Genomic DNA, 21453 nt, shown 5'->3' with positions numbered 1-21453 from the left:
CTTTACTTTTCTCAAAACTTATCTTTATAACATATATAAAATATGCATATACCAAAACTTAGGTAATTTATCATAATTTTTTCACATACTTTATTAAAAATCATATGTACCACCATGTATAGTTGTAAATATTCTTTTTGAAAATAATTTATACTTTAGAAAGTATGACACATGCATTTTCTAATGATAACCATGTTTTATTCTATGATATCATACTTGAAGTTTTCAAATGATATCAAGAATAAACATGCAACATATCATTCTTAATCATGAAATTAATATTTTCATATTAACAAGTATGTAAGTAATATAGTTACTTGTATGATATCAATATAACATCTGATTATCCTCAAACTATCCTTGAAAGACTTTACTTGTTTTATTTAAAACAAAAGTATTCCCACTTTATCAAAAGTGTTACTAAAGATTAAAATATCTTTAGTTTCTATCAAGCAACTTATATCGAAGAGACCTAGGAATTTTCTTAGAATAAATTCTAATTCTAATAATTCCTCATTCTTTGACTTTACTAGAGACGATTACCCATTAATAGAATGCTTACATTCTCAATTTGACCATTAAGTCAAAATAGGCCATTGTCTTCTATGGACATTACTTGTCACACCCAAGTCAATACAAACATTTCCATCTTTGAGGATATATCCTTGGATATCATAGCTTTAAAATTCCTTTATTATATTGTGCATCTAACCTCTTCCAAGAAGTATGCACCAACTTAGGCCAACTTTAGCGACAAGAAAAACCAACCCATACTTGTTCTTATCAATAACATTTTACATGTTTGTTTCTCTTTCCGATTTCCAGCCAAGGAATAAGAGATTATAAAATTAACTATATCATACATGAAAATTATTCACCTTTCTCAATGACATTTCAAATTGAAAGTGAACATTCTCATATGCCTTACATATATCTTCAAATAAATTTCTCTCTTAACAAGAATCTTAATTCTAAATAAGAAAGTGATATTTATGCCCACTCTTAATTCTTCACCAATTGATCGTGTATATGATGGTAAGAGTTTATACTCTACTTTCTCTAATTATTGACATTCAAGTCAATTTTCTTAAGAGATTCAACCATCTTAGAGGTAAGAGTTTTAAACTCTACTTTTCTCTAAATATTGACATAAAATCAATTTTTCAAGAGAATTAAACCTCCTTGAAAACACAGACTATTGTAATAGTCTTTCCAATATGGTGGATTTCATTCTTTTAAGGGAAATATGAAGATATCACAAAGCATACAGAATTAAACATAATTCTCTATGCTTAACTTGATCAAATCAAACATGATTTACAATCCGTAAATAAAGGCGTACCTTATATAATCAAGTCCAACGAAAATGATTCATACCATTGTATCCAATTCATCATTTTGTCTTCTTGAAAGCATGCCTTGAAGATCTCCCTGAGAATATTGTCTTAAGATTGTTGGTGGGGTTTGTGGCTTATGAATATGTAAGAACAATAGGTAGTGATGCTTCAAGGTGCATAATCGCTTTCCTTAAGACAATATTCGCCCCCACCAGTAGTGTGCAAAGGGGATCCGCGAATTGCCTCCAAGATACAATGAAGCTTTGTAGGATTGTCCTACAAATGTCTGACGATGCTTTGCACAAGCGGAATCAAACCCAAAATGCCCTTTAAAAATGACAAGCCTTAGAGAAATTCACTAAAACTGTTTTTGCAGTAAAACAGTTTTTAGTGTATAATTTTGTATAAAACTCTATCTTCTAAAACAAGAGAGTAAACAAGAAAGTAGGGAAATTTTCGAGAGAGAAAAGTCCAGCAATAACTAACTCTAAAAAGACAGATTTTCTACTCTTTTTATAGAGCATTAGATGTCTATTTATTAAGGAAAACATCCCTTCAAGACATCTCTTGGACTGGTTTGAATAATGACTATTCGATTGCAACTCTTTACGACTTAAGTGTCTTGGATCATCCACAAAGTGTCCCTTGTGTTTGAAAAATATCCATGACTGTTGGGAAGCAAAAGACATAAAGAAAAGTTGAAAAACAGAAGTGAGAAGCCATGTCGATTTTCTCCCAACGGATAGTTTTTCAAACATCCGCGGTCGACTGGGATACAGCGGTCGCTCACCGACATACTTCTGTTCCTTTTATTTTTTTTCCGATCCAAAGAACCACGGACGACCGCGCAGCGGTCGTTCGGCCACATATTTCTGGAAATCATTTATACTTCCAGAAACCAATCCGCGGTCGCCCGGGAACCCCCGATCGACTGGCCCTATCTGAAAATTATTTTTATATTTAAAATAAAACTTGTGAAAATCCTTTTAATTTTCAATTCCATTTTTGAAAATCTCTAGGGAAATGGGTGGTGGAGTTGGGAATTTTGGGAATGGGGAAGGAGGCGAGAGTGTTGAGTAGAGAGAGGAGGCCATGAGCATGAGAAGGTGAAAAAGGGGGTAGAACGCTCCATTAGTGGAGAGTAGAATGATGTGCTGTGAAGACAAAAACAGCTTTGAGACATCAGAGAACGACAAGAAGGATGCTCTCAACTGATTCACCGATTTGCTGGTGGGCCCAGTGGCACCTAGCAGATGAATGGTAAACTCATCTATCTGGTCCCACAATTTGATGTTTATGACCGGTGAAACGAAAAATTCGCCCCCTTTCTTCATCTCATTTGCTCTCTCTCTCTCAAAATCGCCGTCGCAAATTTTTTTTTCTCCTTTATACCTAATACCCAAGATTCTCACTATCAACTGTCGTGAGTTCACCCGCGACTCCGAATTTTTAGGCCTCAATTTTTTATGGGATTGTCTAATTGGCATGATTTGAATGTTTGGCAACCGTGAAATTTTTTTCCATGAAATTTGGTTTATAACTGGTGTGAGAGAGGGGCAAGGAGGGTAGGGATGAAAAATAGGGAAAAGAAAAACTCTATTAATTTTTCCATAATTTTCTGCCACTACCCATCATATTAATTTGTCGCCCAACAAATGAACGGTTTGGATCATCCTCTAAAGTGGGTCGACTATACTTTTTTAAAATCAACGGAATTTCATTGGTACAACCTATTTAAAAAAAAGCGCACCATGTATTTTATATTTTGAACATCTATTTGTTAGGTTTTTGGTGGAAGGTGTGTAAACATTAGATTACCTACGCTTCCCATTCCCCACCCAACAGTCTTAACATGGTGAAAAATCTCTTGTGAAGCAGTGCACTGTGGAGAAAAAATATCCAAAATAAATCCGGATTTAAGTATACTATTCATTTATGCACCAATTGAATGAAATTAACCTATTGCATTCTTTTAAGAAGTGCTAACACTGAAAAAATTGTGTGCTGATTTGTTCATGAAGATTAAATCCAAAAGCATAAGTACATATCTTGGGTTGATTCAAAGGTAAGGTATTCACCTGTCAGAATCCAATCTAGATATAAAAGAAAACTATCTCAGCACCAATGCTTGATAATTGAGCAAAACTTAAGCAGAATATCTTTGAGAAGAAATCTTTGAAGACCATTTAAAGCAGAATCCCGAACACTAATATGAATTTTATTAATAATACTACCCAGGGAACATGGATCACTGCTTGTTCCACAACTCCAATGGCATCGAACTAACATAATGAGTTACAGAGATGATAAATTCTCACCCCCTATAGGATAATTTGCACCCCTTTAACATGAACCCTTTTTTCATGTTCAAGGGGTGCCAATTATCCTACAGGGGGTGTGAGCCCAATGGGTTAAATGCTTCAAAAATAGGTGTCGTTAGAGAGAATGTCATAAAAGAGCCTCAAAAATAGGCATTTTGAAAAAAAGAAGAAAGTTGTTAAAGATTGCATTTATAAAGATCTTAAATGCGATAAAATTGCCTCAAAAGCAGCCTTTGTGGAAACAAGTTCAACAACCGTGGTTAAAAATGCCTTTATTACCTATTATAGATTCTTAGGAAATAAGAAATTACGAGAGATAACTAGGGAGAGAGAAACTTGGAAGGAAAGCACTTCCAAAACCAGATTTCGGTAAATATTAAAGAGAGGCAAAATCCAATACAAAATTTCCCCTCGTCCCGCCTTGGCTCCGCTACTGAACTAAATATATTGTCTGTATTATAAGATATCAACTCTTGTGCTTTATATATACTAGTAAAAATGCACGTGTGTTGCACGAGTGATCAATTTCCTGTAAGAATAATGACAAATGAAGTTCTATAAGGGCATCTGATTGATAACAGAAAACTTGTAGGTCAAAAGATAAGAAATGCAAAGATGTTATAAATGAACACCATATACTTAGTCGGTTCAACTGCAACACCATCCTTCATACCTGCAGATTGAGAAGATACTTGTGATAATTAACAAACTATTGAACTATCATTGATGGGTAAACAGAGAAAACAACAAAAAATTAGTTGTAGTAATAGCAAGGATGTCTTCTTCTCTACTTGGCCTCCATGCAATGGGAAGGTGTGTGCATATACAAAGTAACCTATGTATGATAATTATCAAATGGGAATATAAAAAAGAAGTTTGAATCTTATGGGTAATGATATGTCCATCTTCGATCATTAAAAGATGTAGTTCAACAACTATAAGAATGATATAAGAAGCTTCTTGGAAGGCATGCTCAGATTTCGATCTGTTAGAATAAGCACCTACATTGAGAAAAAAAGAGATCAATAAGAATTGGAGCATGACTAAGATCTAGTTGTAAGCATAAAAAAGGATGCATATAAGAGTTGTTCTATTGTAAGTACTTGTTTGGAAGATCAAACCAGTGATAAGTATCTTTTTTGTTTCATGTGGTGTTCAGGTTTTCATAATAGATTACATGAGAGTGGAAAAATTAGTCTAAGTTACATAACACAAGGTAACCTCTATTTACAAAGTTGTAGTTAAAATATACATAGGGTTAAGAAGCAGATGTATACAATTACTTTACATGTAATATTAACATATTTTGTAAGCAAAAAGGGTAGTCATGTGATTCTCCAGTCAAAAGTGATAGGAAAGCTATGTCACTTCCTCCAAACTGAGCTTAACCATAAAAGTTATGTAACTTGTTTGAAATTGACGTCATCTGATTTGATATCTTCGTCCTGGACAAAAAAAAAACAAAGGTGGTTTTTTGATATATGTTGGGCACTGGTATAGTGTGGACCCCGATCCCGAGGACGGTGACGACGAGGATACGAGATCCCTTCGTCAATCCTCTAAGATCTCCACAATGTGAAGGAGAGCTCTACCAAGGAACTCCCAAAATGACGCCACTCACAGCATGGGTGGCGATATGTAAGTGAGATACCTCCTGATTCGGAGACCGAAGTCTCGAAACCAAGACGTACCTAAAATATGAAGAGTCGCCATCCAAGGAAATGGGCCCTGGATCCCATGAAAACACTATGTTGCAATGGATAACCAGAGATTCAAGAGTCCGTGCCTGGTGACGAATGGGGAAGGTCCAAAGAGCACCCCCAATTCGTCCAAGTGCAAGCACCTAGTCTCTATTGCCATTTATTTATTAACTTTGAAGAGTTTTGGGCGAAAATCATGTGAAATGGGAACGAATATCCCCGAGATAACGTCTACCTAAGCATGCATGTCCCAGGGATGGGAATAACAAGCAAACACCAAATGAATGAAAGTAGTGTCACCTAAGCATAGCTAAGTTAAGAGTGGCATGCCTAATTGGTGTCTAAGTTTTGGTGGACAAACACATGCATGCTACAGCTAAAGGTATACGGTCTGCACAGAGAGATAAGAAAATACAACAAAACACACAACACTACCTGACACCACACACGACTCGACTAACAAACCCTAGGATCTATTGTGAAGCTTGACTCGGACCAAGACGGCCTTCCATCCCGGCTGCTCTACGTATCCCGGCCTCGGAAAGAATCAGAGTCAACATAGTTCGGTGGCCTAATCTAAGCTACTATGCCTAAATGTGCCTAGACCACTATCCTAAACTCGATAAACTAGACCCGACTAGTTTTTTTTAAAGCTTCTTGTGTGATTTCTTAAGTTCAAGTGAATTGTGAATTTTAGGACTCTCTATATGCCCTAACTAATGCAAGTTGGTTAGCCTTAAGCTAATGCAGGTGGGCCCTACATCCTATGTGTAACTAGGCTATATGTCCTAAGGAAAACAACGGGCTAACTAAGTGCATCCTAATCTAGCCATCGGCTCGACTAAGTGTCTAGCCGACCACGACTCGAGGCCTCCAACTCTAAGGACACTCACTCGACAAGACATACAAAGCATCCACATAACCAGGACAGACTTCCAACTCTAAGACACCCCAAACATCTAGGACAGACTCCTAACTCTAGGGGAAGATCTTTTCGAAAACTTTTTGGATGTTTAAATGATTTTTTGAAGGGTTTGAATGATTTTATTGAAAAGGCTTGGGATGAATATCCCAAGCTGCCTACGTACCCTGTGGAAAGGGATCAAGTCGACGTAGTTCGAAACAGCTTTTCGAAAAACGCTTTTGTTGTTTTTGAATTTTTGATTGTTTTTGGATTTTTGGTTATTTGATTTTTATGTGATTTTGTTTATCCGTTTTTGATTAAAAGGGGGGTTTCGGCTCAGGAGGTTGCCGTCCGTCGTCGGCTAACCCGACAAAGCGTTCCCATGATAGATGGAATCCCGAAACTCAAGGAGGATCCTGAGGAACGTGAAGAGTGGACCCTAAAGAGGAAGAAGACCCCCAAACCCTGCAAGAGATAGTGATCTCGAATGAAGGAAAACTCCTAAGCCCTGTAGGAAATGACGATTTCAAAGAAGAGGGAACCCCTAAGCCCTATAAGAATCCTATAGAAAGAAAAATGACAAGAATGGTAAGAGGTGGCTCTCGAAACACCCACGACAATCCCGAAACATAGCGTTGTGAATGTCAATTGCCTATGCTGAAATGGCATCATCACTACTTTGTTCCCATAATTGCGCTATCCTGTCTTGTCTTTTGACAATAGAAGAATTCCCACATACCCTGGTAATCACTTAAGAAGAAGCTTCCCTGGACAGCTCAGGAAGATTTAAAAGGCAAGCTAATTTCATTCAAATATTAGAAAATGGGAGCATAGGTGTCTGTCCACAAAACGAGATGTGTTAGGGAGATGATGCTGTTACTCGCATGATCTAATATTTGTACAAGCTCACCTTGCCTTTTAGTATTCACAGAACTATCAGGAAGGATGTTATTACAGTGAAGGTAAAAAAAAACCTCTCATAAGCAAACTGAAGAGACAATATCAACAATATCATGTTTCAACAGTTTAATTCAAGCATTTCACCTCCTAATATTTAAGGATCTTTTATAATATGGTTAAAATTGCCAAAAGAGTTTCATAAACTGAGAGATAGAGACAAGATGGGGTCACGCAGTTATTGGAACCTAAGTGTGCTGATGCCATTTCCCATAAGAAATAGAAGAGAGCTCTCTTTCAAGCTAATGATATCGCTACAGCAATGCTTCTATGATCATACTGAGGCCAAAACATTATAAGCCTTTGAATGGTAACAGGGCCATGCTGCAAATCCAAGTGAAAATCTGGTTCTTCGAGTTGCCTAAAAGGACAAAGGCTTCGTACCAACACTTTGTATGTATGTAACACAGGTCTAAAGGACAGCATGAGTATATGGAGCAGAGGAAAAGCATGTACGTGACTACAGATCTGATAGAATTAAACATGTAAACTGATACACACTAATTTAAATCAAGAATAAAACACGTACATAGCACCTGAGCTTGATGAATTGGATAGCCAACATATAACATGAGAGAAATCTTGTTAAACAGAGCCTATATTGAGGCAGAGAACCACACAGCACTAGCACATATTCACATTCATAAAACAAATCAATAGAGAAGAACAGAGGAACATGGTTTGGCATGACTGTTATAGTTTTCAATCAAAAACACCAAAAGAACATAGCTCAAAGAGATAAATGCATCTATTCTACTTCCAAAATCTCAAAGAAATCAAGTTAAAAGGATCGTAGTAGGATGCCACAGACAAAATCATGAGTAAAATTGGGATAAATTCGTTTCTATTCACCGTGGCATTAAACCATTTCGATCTAAATCAGCAAATTGGCCTTGAATCACAAAGCTCATCTAGAAATTCACCAAGATAGCCTAATTTTGAGAATTCACAGAGGTAAAACACTACTGAAAATTGGAGAGGGTTACCTGACTTAGAGGTAGAGAGCTGTGATGGCTGAAGGTCTTCCGGTGTACTAATGTCAGAGAGATTGCGGTATGTGTTGAAAGAGAAGATGGCGATATCACAATGAATATGACGAATGAGGAGATTTAATGACCAGCAAACGGGTCTACTAGTTGGAGATAAGGGAAGGCTGAATAAAATGGTAGTAAGAGGTTGAGGGTGATAAAAAAAAATGGTGAAAGTGGGGCTGCTGTGGTGATGGAGAAGGTGAAAATTAAGGAGGTGGAGATGGGTTGGCGGTGTAGAGGCCGGTGGGAATGGAGTTGGGGGTTTCAATGGATAGGGTTTTTGAAGGAGGAGATGATGGTGGAGATGGATACTGATGGCTGCAAAAAAAGAGGGAAAAATCGAATTGGGTTTGTGGTGAAGGTGGCTGTGGAATGGGGTTGAAGATGGTGGTGATGGATCCGACCGGAGTTGGGGTCGGGGAAAACGAAATGGTAGTCAAGCTCTTCTCCTCTTCTTCTCTCTGCTTTATCTTTTTTTCTCTATCCAGCCCTCTCTCTCTGAATTTTTTCTCCCCTTCAATGGTGGTGTTGGTGGTGGTGGTCGGCCTTAGTGGTGGTGGTGATGCAAGGGAAGTAAAAGAACAGGTAGAAATGAGTTTGGGTAATGGGTTAGAGGCCAAAATGCCCGGACATGGCGAGTGGCCGGAGAAAATGGGTTCGGTCAAGGGTTTAATTTGGAAAATGGGTTTGAGAATTGGAGATGGAGGTAGCTCTAAAAATGGGTTTGGGTTGTGTTAATGGTGGAAAACAATGGAGATGGGGGTAATAGAGATAGCTGGTGAGGGAAGAGGGCGGATTCCGGCACAATTTTGCCGGGGAAGATGGAGTTGGGCCGGATTTGGGTTTGGGATTTGGAGAAGATAACCGGAAAATGGGGTTTGGGTTTGCAGAAGTGGGTTTAGAGATGGTAGTGGCTGATTTGGGTTTAATGGAGGTGGCTAGAGAAGACGAAGGATTGGGGTTTGGGTTTAGGAAAACGAATGGGAGATGGTTGATGAAGAGGTAGATAGAGGTAGAGATGACGATGGTGGTCGGATTCTGGTGAAGTGGCCGAAGAAAATGGAGTTTGGGAGGTGAAGATGAAGATAGTGGCTGGTCGGTGGTGGCGGCAATGGGAGCTTGGCCGGGGAGATGAGGGAGATGGCCGGAGGTGCGGCTTGGTCGGATGGTGGTGGAAAATTGGCCGGAGATAGGAGAGGTTGAAGAAGACCTCTCTCTCTCTCTCTCTCTGCCTCCTCTTTTCTTGCTTCTCAAGAAAACCTCTCCTTGAAAACCCTAGTTCGGTGGGTTTTAATGAAGGAAATAATATGCTCACCCCTCTCATTTTCCCAAGGACAGCCCACTCTAGTATATTGTGACTATTTCTTTTTTTATCTTACAGGGGGGGTGTCCTGGGTAAGAATGGTGGGGAGGCCAATGATATATTTGCACCCCAAGCTTTGATTATAACACCCTCTCTACTTGTCTTTTCTCTCTTCCACCCTAATTTCACTTAACAAATATTAAAAGCCTAGAACATTCCAATTTATCTAAACCCTACACTTCACCTTTTGATCCAACAACCCATATTCATTGCTTATAAAGGAAGTAATACTCATTTTACCAAAATATCCCTAGGGTGAGGTGATTTTACCTTCTTACCATTATATTCTATTTTCCTTTTCTTCTTATCAATGGGCACCCTCATTCAACTATTTCACCTCCTTTCTACTTGGAATGGTATATTTAGGTCCTCTTTTCTTCCATCTCTTGTCCGACTTTTCTGAAAAATTGCAGGGATACTTTCCTGAACATTGCGGGTCAATAAAATTTTGGGGAAAATGGTCCGGTCAAAATGGGGTGTCTACAGATGCCCCTCTTTGGCAGAGTGTGCTTGCCGCACGAATGCCAAAGTTGAAGAGACAACACATTTTGATCGGCCCGAGATTTGAAATGAAATGATACAAAGGGGATTGGATTTTGATTGAATGATAATTTGAACTTTGAACAATCAGGCGGAACCAACACGCACTGAAAATGAGATTTTAGACAGACATGCGGAACCTACACGTACTGAAACTGAGGTTTTGAATAATCAGGCGGAACCCACACGAACTGAAAACAGGATTGGAACAATCAGGCGGAACCTACACGCTCTGAAAAAGGGATTTAGGTAGGTCGAATCTTCACACGCTAACTAATAGGGAAGCTTTGTTATGCGGAACTTCACGCAGTAACAAGCAGGGAAAATTTGTTATGTGGAACCTTCACATAATAACAAAAAGAGAAAAATTTAATTAGGCGGAACCCTCACGCACTAATAAAAAGGAAAGCTTTGTTATGCGGAACCATCACGCAGTAACACGCAGGGGAAATTTGTTATGTGGAACCCTCACACAATAACAAAAAGGGAAAAATTTAATTAGGCGGAACCCTCACGCACTAATCAAAATGGAAAGCTTTGTTATGCGGAACCCTCACGCAGTAACAAGCAGGAAAAGTTTGTTATGCGGAACCCTCACACAATAACAAAAAGGGAAAAATTTAATTAGGCGGAACCCTCACGCACTAATCAAAATGGAAAGCTTTGTTATGCGGAACCCTCACGCAGTAACAAGCAGAAAAATTTTGTTATGTGGAACCCTCACGCACTAATCAAAATGGAAAGCTATGTTATGCGGAACCCTCACGCAGTAACAAGCAAGGAGAATTTGTTACGTGGAACCCTCACACGATAACAAAAGGAAAAATTTAATTAAGCGGAACCCTCACGCACTAATCAAAAGAAAAAGCTTTGTTATGCGGAACCCTCACGCAGTAACAAGCAAGGAAAATTTGATTGAGGAGTAAAATTCTTATGAAAAGATTGATACCCTCTTGCTTTTGATTGATTAATTGATTTGAATGGATTGATTTAGATTGATTTCTTTGGAGAATGCTTTTCCTCTCCAAAGAAGCGGGAACCTCTCTTCTTCTTCTTTTTTTTGATATAGTTGCTGGATTGATTGATTGATTGATTCAGATTGATCCCTTTGAGAATTGCTTTGTCTCTTGCTGAGAAAATGGGAGTACGAGTTCCTTGATGAGGAACGGACTCAAGTGATTTGCTGGGATTTTGGGCATTGACCCTTTTTGAAAGAATTGGATTTTGCCGGGATTTTGGGCATTGACCCTTTTTGAAAGAATTGGATTCTGCTGGGAGTTGAATGCTTTGCTAGGAATTGAAGGCTTTGAGCAGTTGACAGCGGACCCTCTAGAAAGAAGATTTTAGACTCCACTGGGGAACTGGTTTTGCCGGGGATTTGACTCTGTTGGAGAGTTGCCTCAGCTAGGGAATTTGGAGGTTTGACTCGAGATGTGCTCATGGTTCTCCTATCTCAACTTGCTGGAGACATTCGCTTTGATTACCTTTGCACGCTTGACAGCTTTTATGACTTGGCATGACGCGCCAAGTCATAAAAGATGCCCCTAGTGCATTTTATACTTCCATGACCATAGTCTTAAGAAAGCAATATAAATGCGGATAAACAAATATTTCATTTCATGAATATTGGATTTACAAAGCTCTTCATGCCAAGAAAAAGGAAAACAGGAGACTGATTTTGCCTGAAAGGTCTTTTTCAATTCTGCCAGCTGTTGAAATTTTCTCTTAAGCTTAATAATCTGCCCTTCCCCTGAACCCTGTTCTTATTCACATTATCTTCCGGAGATGCGACTTCTTGCTTTGGTGCCTGTCACCCCAGCTCAAGGAAAGATAGAGACCGTACAAGACTTTGGGATCTATACTTGACACGCGACAGACTTCGACAAGTGACGAGTAAAAGACATTGATAAGCATAAGGCTTGGACTTCATGAAAGACTCAACTTGCTTCTTAACCTGACATACGTTTTAAATGGTAAAGGTTAACCACTCTTAGAGTAACTTGAATACCATACTTAAAGGTGATTCATTCCCTTTTCTGGTATTACCATCCTTGTCGTTAAACTCTTTTAGATTGCTTGGTCTTAAATGGCCCTAGTTTAGAGGAAGATCAAAGTAAGTCATGCTGGCACTATTCAGACTTTGATGATGCCATTACTGGGTTACAGGTCTTGTCTACCTCCAGTTGTTCAGCTTCTTGGGAAGTCACTGCCACTGACCAGATCGCCTTTTCAGGTTTTCAATCTGGCGGATCGCTTGCCTTAATTTTTGCCTGAATTGCCCTTGCGGGTTTTCAATCCAGCAGGCTGACACCTTGATTTTTGCCTAAGCCGTCCTTTCGGGTTTTCAACTTAGCAGGTAAATGACCCTAACTTTTGCTTAGATCACCCTTGCGGGTTTTCAATCTAACGGGTCTTCAGACTCCATTGTTGTTGTTTTTTTTTTTACAAACCTTTGCCTATTGCACCAAAACGACTTTTAGGTAGGTTAGGGTTCGAAGGGACGGAGTTTTAATGAGTTTGCAAGCATTTCGACCGAATCTGGACTGTCCAGACTGCCTACGTACCCCCAAAGAGTTGGGGATCAGGTTCGCGTAGTTCGATCAAGGTTGAATGGAGATGTTTTGCTTCTTTTTTTGTTTCTTTAAAGGTCGGCCGAGCCTGACTAGATCAGGTTGCCTACGTACCCCCGTGAAGTTGGGATCAGGCCGAGCGTAGTTCATGGCAAAAATGCCCCTGGTTTATGGGTTTTGAAAAGTGAATAGTTTTGATTTTGTGTAAGCTTAAAGGGGTTTTGCAAAGGATTCTCTTGATATGTTTGCTTTTTTTTTTGAAGGATTTTTTTTTTTTTGGTTTGAAGCTCTGGTCAGCCAAAGAAGGCCTTCTGGTGCGCTAAGCATAGTATTTCTTGAGTTGGTCAAGGTTTGTTGGCTCTGTTAGCTTTTCTCCATTTTCATCTAGGAGTCTGACGGCTTTTCTAGGCAGTACTTCGTCGACAATGTACGGACCTGACCAATTTGGCTTGGATTTACCCCCGGGGTCATATACTGGTGTCCGGAAGGATTTCAGCACAAGATCTCCTTTCTTGAGGTCTCGGACACGAACTTTCTCGTTGACGGCTTTCTCGACACGGCGTTGATACCCCTGAACATGGTACAATGCTTTCAGTCTCAATTAATTCCTCACGCTCTTCAGGAGTTAATGCTTTGCCAATTCGAATTTCCCGAATTAGGGTTTCATCACCTATATTGATGGTCTCAATTTTCTCTTCGAGTGGTTTTGCTCGACGCTGCTCCTCCTGTCTAATCATGTGTTTGATTTCAGGGGGAGTTTCGTCGGCATCATTATCAGAAAGGGAGTCTTTGTTCAGATAAAGAAGCAGAAATTGAAGTAGAGACAGGCAAATAAAGAGAAGAGTCTTTTATTTCATTCCAAGAAACCGAAGTTACATCTGTTGACGCGCCTTCAATAGGCTCAATATCGAAAACCTTACGAATATTTACAGACTCATCATCAGACTGGACTAGAGTATGAACAGACTCAACAGACTTAACTGTAGATGTAACTGATTCATCAATCTCATCGGTGGGCTCGATCACGACTGTACCTGGGAACTCCAGTTCGTGAGGGGTCCCTCGGCTGGGGTGATAAGGCTTTCAGGATTAAGAATCAGCGCATCTCCTCCGATCATGGCTACGATCGGTAACTCAACCTGGAACAGGGAATTCAGAAGACACGGCTCAAGGATATCAGCCCAGTCAACCTCTGGTTCGATCTCATGAATCTGCAAACTCGGATACTCATCTGGCAGCTCCATATCAAAGAATATCTCAAACCCTGGCAACTCTTGCCCTGAGAACTCATCAAACCATGGCTCTGCGAACCCACAGAATGCAAAGTCATCGCCCTCTCTGCGGTACTTACCATTTCTGATCAGACTAACTGGTTTCATTGGCAGCTCTAGACCTTGACGACGGAGCTCGGACCATTTCTGCATGTATTTTCTCATTTTTCTAATCTCTTCAAGAGTAGGCTCATATCCGAGTCCAAACAACCCTTCATTCTTTCTCAAGTTAGGCCATTTGACTATCCCCTGATGATTGCGGCCCAAACCTGCGCCTGGAATATACCCTTGGATACGCATCATTTTTACAACCTGGGGGTTTGTACTGGTAAGAAACAGAATCTCTTCATTCACTGCTTTCTCAAATGATATGGCCGTGACTTCAACAGAGAACCCGGTCAGACTAACATCACCTTTCTTTTCTGAGGTACCCACTTGCGAAATTTGGCCTACCTCTAAATCAGGATCACCCTTGACTGTTATCACCCTGTTGTTTCTGATGAACTTAAGTTTTTGGTGCAGTGAAGAAGGAATAACTCCAACTTTATGGAGCCAAGGTCGGCCAAGCAGAAGAAGGAAAGACGCTTTGATATCAAGCACTTGGAACTCTACTTCAAAAATTTCTCCTCCTATCAGAATTTCAGTTGCTAGTATTCCAATAACATTGCGTCTGGTACCATCATACGCCAGAATTCCTTGTTCAGAAGAGATGAAATCACCTGGCCCAAATCCCAAAACAGTAGCCGTAGTTAACGGACATACGTTCAACGCGGACCCATTGTCAACTAGTACTTCTGGGACTTTCTTCCCGTTACAGATAACTGTGATTTTTAGTGGACGTGTATGATTGCGACCGTCAGATGGTAGATCCTCATGAGTGAAAGAAAGAGTCTTGGATACCCTGGCCATCGCTACTAAACCAACCAGTTCATCAGGCGTGATATCTACAGATACCTGTGCAGCGTTGAACTCTCTTAACATAACATGACGGTGCTCTGGGGAAGCCATAAGTAAACCCCAAATTGAGATATTAGCCTGAGTCTTTTTAAGTTGACGCAAAAGACTCTCATCTTCTTCTTCGTAACTTGGCTTGTTCTGTTTCTGCGCTTCTGCAACCCTTATAACTTCAGCTGGGTTCTCAGCTCTTAACTCGGCGGGTTTGAAAATTCGCCCACCACGTGTAACATGGCGGATTTCATCACATTGATCGCTCAGGAATTCAAAATCATCATCATCAAGCCCAGAATATAGGGAACAGTATCTTGGATTTCCTCTTCATCACATTGCAGAATGTAGGGACCAACAGAAGACTCAGCATAGTCATCTTCGTCTCCACACAGCACATAAGGTTTCTCTTCCTCTACTTCTTCAATTTCCTCGCCAAATGTAAAGACAGTGGGTGAATCGGAAGTGATAGCACAGATCAGGGAGGCAGGGTCAAGAATAGTCTCTTCAGTAAAAACCGCCCCAACTGTAGGTGGTGGTCGTGCAGCATGAGTTGGTAATGGATTCCGGGTAATATTTGGCATAGATACAGCAATTTTTTTCGCTTCTATCATATCCTGAATTTTATGTTTCAAAGCCATGCAGTTATCTGTTAGGTGCCCTGTTCCTTGATGATATGCACAATACTGATCTTCACGCCAATATCTAGGGAGGATAGGTGGTGGAGGTCTCGGTTCTAAGAGAGTGATCTTTTTGTCTCTTAGTAACTTCTTGAGAGCAACAGACAAGGGGTAAGGTAGCGGATCAAACTGCCTTGGCGCTTTCCTCACTGGCTGCTCTGTCTCTGCCACAACTCTTCTTACAGGACGTGCAGTACTTACATTATTAACTTTAGGCTTTGATGCTACCATTGGTTTCTTTCCATTCCTTGGATCGAAAGATGACTTCGCCAAAGAACCCTTCAACAACGCATCTTCAGTTACGGTTCCTGTCTTGATCAAGTGACTGAAATCACAATAATACTGCATCGCCATGAAGTGGTAATACTGCGAAGACAAGTTCTTGACCACAATTTTGATCTGGTCTTCTTCAGGAAGGCGACTAGTCATCTGGGCCGCTTTTCTTCTCCATCTTTTTGCAAAAGAGGTAAACGTTTCTTGAGGACCTTGCTTTATTGCTTTCAGATCCCTCTTTGTAACTTCTATTCCTTCTTCTATCGAAAATTGTTCAACAAACTTGTTAGCAATTTCTTCTAAGGTTCCAAGCTCTTCGGGTTTCAAATGAAGGAACCACTTTTTAGCTACTCCTGTCAGAGACATCGGAAATACTTTAGCGATCTGCTCTGGAGACAGCCCATACCCTTCTAGATTTGAAATGAACGACCTTAGATGACTCCACGGGCACCCCGTCCCATCATATTTATCAAAATCCGGCATTCTGAATTTTGGAGGAAGGGTGACTCCCGGGAAAAGGGAAAACTCAGACAGATTGATCTTCTTCGGGCCCTTAACTTGCATGCTTTCAACTTGTTGGGTCAATTTTTCAACTTTATCGACCAACTCCTTCTCTTTGCTTGGCTTAACGGGTTGCGGGAGACAGTTCTCCTCTACATATTGCTCATCGTAGAATTCATCTTCAGGGGAGATGACTGACCGAACAAAGCCTGGAATCACATTAGAAGGATTTTGGATGACAGGTCCCTTCGAGGTAGCAGCTTTCTCACTTTTCAACTGAGTAACTTCTTCCTTTAGGGTAGATACCTCTCTTGTAAGGTTCCTCATCATGTCTCTCATTTCAGCTAACATCTCATTGGACTCGGCCATTTGGTTAAAGCTAGCGGAAACGAGTGGAACTGAAGCTAGTGAAATAGGTGAAGAAAATCTACGACTTAGTCTCGACGTAGAAGATTGTCGGGACCAAGTAGGCTGTGAAATGGGGACTTTTTTAGGAGCAATGGCTTTTGCTTATCTCAGACTTCTGCCATGGAAGTAAAAACACTAATTTAAATTAAGGTAATCATAAAGAATGTTATGTACAAATTCAAACAAGAGATAATACAAACACATCTCTCCTTTGGGTATGAACCAACAGTACAACAATTGTAAGAAGGGTCATGACGGCCCATCAAACCTAAAAGAATAATCATCACACACAAGGTGTTTCAGATAAAAATCCGGCAGCCTAACGGCCTTATCAAGAATAAAGGCATGGTAAACTCGTGGTTTATCCATAACACTAAGGATAACAGCCATACTATAGACATCCCCATTTTGCTCCGCTTTGATCTATAAAGTAGTTAGTGTTCTTTTATCGGTTTCCCAGTGTTTCCCATTTTCTCGTCCGTCTCTTACATTTCTAAATCTTTTCGGTCATTTCCGACGTGTTTTGTGTTTTTCCGGCAGGTGTTGAGAAGGGCTATTCACGAGCATCTAAAGAAGAGAGAATTTGAATTTATTTGGTGGGCCCGCATCGAACATTTTAGTTAGATTTGGATCAAGTCAGTACGCCTCGCATTATTTTTAAATGAAAAAAATGATGAGTTTTTGAACTTATTCCGATCGAATGAAGATGGTTGTAGGGCGCCGTCTACTTGCTCTATGGATTGTCAAATTGATGGTTGAGATCATTCTAATGGGGATTAATTTTTTACACTATAGCCCAACAATCCGATGATTCAACAATCCGATGATTCGGATCAGTTGGAATTTCGGCCACAACATATGAGGGCCCCACTCATTTCACTATTGGTTTTATACATAACTTGCATATACTATATAAAGAGAAAGGATGTTCGGTGGATTTTAGATAAGGTAGAAGTGGGACTACATCCACCAAACGTCCAGCATGTTCAAAAAGTCATGAACCTATTACACTGTTGCTTTGCATGGATCTAAAGAGGCATGCATATGCATGCACGTAAAAAATGCAACAAGGAAGGAATGTGGGATCCATTTGTACGTTGACTGTGATAATTATAAAAAAAGAATTCTCTCGGCCAAGGGAGGTGATTTGCAGGGCGTGGTCTATTTGCATTATGGTTCATCCAATGAATGGTTTGGATCGCCTTATGGAAAAGATTATAACAAGCAACCTAATCATGCTATGGTTCACCAAACGACCAGTTTGGATCATTCAATGGAAATGATTAGGAGCACATTTCATTAGAGCCATGGCCCATCCAATGAACTGTTCGGATCATTCTATGGAAGCGGCTTGAGAGGCGCACCCAATTTACATCATAGCTCATTTAAATGAACGGTTCAGATCATCCTAGGAATTCAGCCTCACCAATTTTGAAAATTATAAGGCAAGATAGTATTCAACCAACAACTGGCAGGATTCACGATGTTCGGAGATTTTTATTTACAAGAGTGGAATTTGGCAAATATTGGGTAGGGCTCCTTTATTTTCAAGACCTTTATAAAAATTCGAATTTTATGTGCAAAGTGGAAATTAGGTTAGTATGAGTTTCAGCCTAACTAAGTTATTTTGTTTTTATCCATATCTATGCTTGTGGTGGGATTAAAGGGAAGACTTAAGAGATGCCATCCAAGTATAATTCGGATTCACTTGGTGGGGCCCATTTGAAGTGGCCAAATTCATTCGTTTATAAAAAAGGATTATCATTTAATCATTGGATAAAAATCAAGGGCTGTTACAAAATTCTTTCCTTTATCTATAAAAGAGTTTGTGTGTGGGTGAAGTTCCCTACGTAAAAATCTACAACAGCAGACTCAACTACATGCCATCAATATTTCAAGGACTTTTTGAGCCCCGTCAGATTACATGTTTTGCAGCCCTCTTATCTTTCCAAATTTTTAGTGGGTTTCTAATATTAGGATTGTAAAACCCACAGAAATCCATTCACACGGACTTTGATCCGGGAGATTTTATCTCTTAATTTCACTTTTTATAAATCTCTTCACTTTCTATCTAAAGGGCGATATCTTTGATCCTTATCGAGAGGAGCCCATTCCGATCTTTTGTGAAACAAATTTTCTCACTCACGATTATTGGAAGGCTTCTCCCATTGAATAAAAAAAAAGAAGGACCGACTATCTTTGTTTCCTTTTGAGACTCGTTCTCCCTAAATGGGACCCACTTGAACCCTATCACGTTCTAATAGCGAGTGAAACATTGTGGTTTCTGGGTGGATATGCTTTAAGAAAGGATACTTATCTATACTTTATAAAAGGGGAGACGGGGCTACTTGAGAAAAAAAAATTGCCATAGAGTCTTCACCAGGATGACTCGAGAACTCTCCCTCTCTCTCTCTCTCTCTCTCTCTCTCTCTCTCTCTCTCCAATCTATACCCATACATACATAGCTTCTCCCACTCTTCTATACATATATCTAATTCCCCGTAGTTAATTCTTCAGGCTAATAGACCTATAGCCTAATTTTAAGCCTATCCTATAATCTCATCCGATCATATCAGACCACCTTCTATTCCTTTTGGGATCGACTTCTCAAGGCACCTGAGAATACCCCCTCATCAAGTTATTATTGGCAGCCCCTCATCAATCGGGTTGAGGCTTGTGACTTGGATTTTGATTTAGTCAAATTATCTCCCTCACAAGAGCACACTTCTTGATCTACATCAAAGATCCATCTATATCAGCAGCAAAGCGTCATCAAGGGATTTCTTTAGTGAGGATTTTGAGCCGTCGGGTGCGCGATCAACGGTAGGTTTCTTCATTTTTATAATATCAAAAGTAGAAAAGCATGCTTAGGGCCATTTCTTCTTTGTTTTCTTCATGATTTTTGTAAAAGCTATCATGCATGATCTCATATGATTTTAGTGGGTCAGTTTATTTGGTTATCGATTTTTGTGGAAAAATGAACCATTTTTATGAGAAAATCGGGTGTTCGAAACTATATTTTCAGAGTTTTAATGAGATTAAAAGAACACCAAAAATCTAAAAGTTCCGATAGATTTCATTTGTTTTGATGCTTCTAAAATTCGATCAAAAAATACTCAGAAATAGGATTTTGATGGTTCTAAAATTCGTTCAGATAACATAACAATTCAAAACTGAATGAAATTTGGTCCTCAGAAGATTTTTAATATTTGAATATCATATAAAAATTTTCAAAAGATTTGGAGTTCGTTTATTATTTTTATTGGAATTGTTTTAGAAAAATCACTGATTTTCACGTATATGAAGGACATACCACCAAACAAACTCTTTGAAAGCTGAAATTTGGTACCCAGATAAATTGACCCAGATGAATCATATTTTGAATTTCTAGAGATTTTAGGGCATGTTGTAATATTGTTTATTGATTTTTAATTGTGTTGACCAGAACATAAATATATCTGTTAAAAATAGAAAAATTGTGCTGCCAATTATCTTTAGATTGTAAAGATAGTTGGCACTCCCAGACTTAACAGGCTCTAACCAGACTCTATTGGCCAGGGGTGGAAATATCAAAATCAAAGGTGCATATGCTGCAGCAAAATTAAGGAAGTTTGTCTACTCAAAGAGTTTCATTTCTCCAACAAGCCTTATATTTTCCACAAATATAGCCAGAGAAGCCTCCAAGGGGAATGAAAGCAGAGATGCGGAACACACCATAGCAACCATGGAAAGCTCCAAACTAAGTATCTGATTTCATCACTTTCACAGTCATCCCCAATGCTCTATCAATCCCTCTTTCCCAAGTAGCTTCAGACTAATTACATTTAATCATGTGTAATTTTAGCATACACATCAATCTTGGTAAATGTTTCACTTGGTCTAAAAAGGATGGCTGAGATCAAGAACGTTGATCTTGAAAGGTATTAAAAGTTGACCCACATGGCCTTTGCCCCATATCCTTAACGGACAACCAATGCACGATATAGATTATAGAGCACCATAGAAACTCAATGATTTAGATCTTCTTGGTCTCAATGCTGATAGATTTGTGAAAGGAAAAAGATACCCCCATAAATATCATAAGCACCAGTGCATGTAGCAATAATTTGCTATCTAAAAACCCACATACCAATAACGGTCATTGGAATTGCAGAGAGTTTATTATCGTAACAGCATACCATTAAGTATACAATACGTGTTAGTCATTTATGTTGAGTGGCATTTCCTAAATAAGGGTGTGTGATTTAAATATTTGGAAAGCAACCATTCTGCTATCACACCTCTTATGAGAAAGTCCTTTAATTTTCTATCGTGGTACAAGTAAAATAAACGGAACTGACGTGCCCTTCACGAAGAATCGTGGGAAGAGGCGTGAGAGGTCAAACAACGGCAACGATGAGGCCGTTACTAGAATCAATATCTCTTCTTCCCGGCACTAAATCCTCTTTGCAACCGACGATTTTGATGGATTTTTCAGAAAGAAAAACAGAGGAACGAAGAAAAAAAAAATCACAGTTCCATGGGTTTTTTTTATTTATTCAAACACGCAAGAAACAATTTCAAACAAGAAATTTTGTGGGGTTAAAATGGTGATTATAACAATGACTCACTCATTTTTTATTTTTTATTTTTAAATACCAGAGGAGGGCTTA

General features: G+C 39.4%; 2 long non-coding RNA genes across 2 annotated transcripts; one reads left to right on the top strand and one right to left on the bottom strand.

Moving 5' to 3' along the window:
* Positions 1 to 4259: 4259 nt before the first annotated feature.
* LOC143887640 (uncharacterized) lies at positions 4260 to 9797 on the bottom strand. Its single transcript, XR_013254319.1, has 2 exons — positions 8206 to 9797; positions 4260 to 4659 (listed from the first exon to the last, which is right to left on the bottom strand). It is a non-coding gene; the product is annotated as an uncharacterized LOC143887640 (long non-coding RNA).
* A 9306-nt stretch (positions 9798 to 19103) lies between these two features.
* LOC143887090 (uncharacterized) lies at positions 19104 to 20730 on the top strand. The gene is made up of 2 exons (XR_013254022.1): positions 19104 to 19624; positions 20360 to 20730. It is a non-coding gene; the product is annotated as an uncharacterized LOC143887090 (long non-coding RNA).
* Positions 20731 to 21453: the final 723 nt, after the last annotated feature.

The sequence above is a fragment of the Tasmannia lanceolata genome, unplaced genomic scaffold (genome assembly GCF_043159265.1).
Source record: "Tasmannia lanceolata isolate RefF3 unplaced genomic scaffold, GAP_Taslan_0.1 ptg000012l, whole genome shotgun sequence".
In the NCBI taxonomy this organism is placed as follows: domain Eukaryota; kingdom Viridiplantae; phylum Streptophyta; class Magnoliopsida; order Canellales; family Winteraceae; genus Tasmannia; species Tasmannia lanceolata.
Note: the sequence above shows the minus strand (reverse complement) of the source record. Positions and strands in the feature narration are given on the sequence as shown.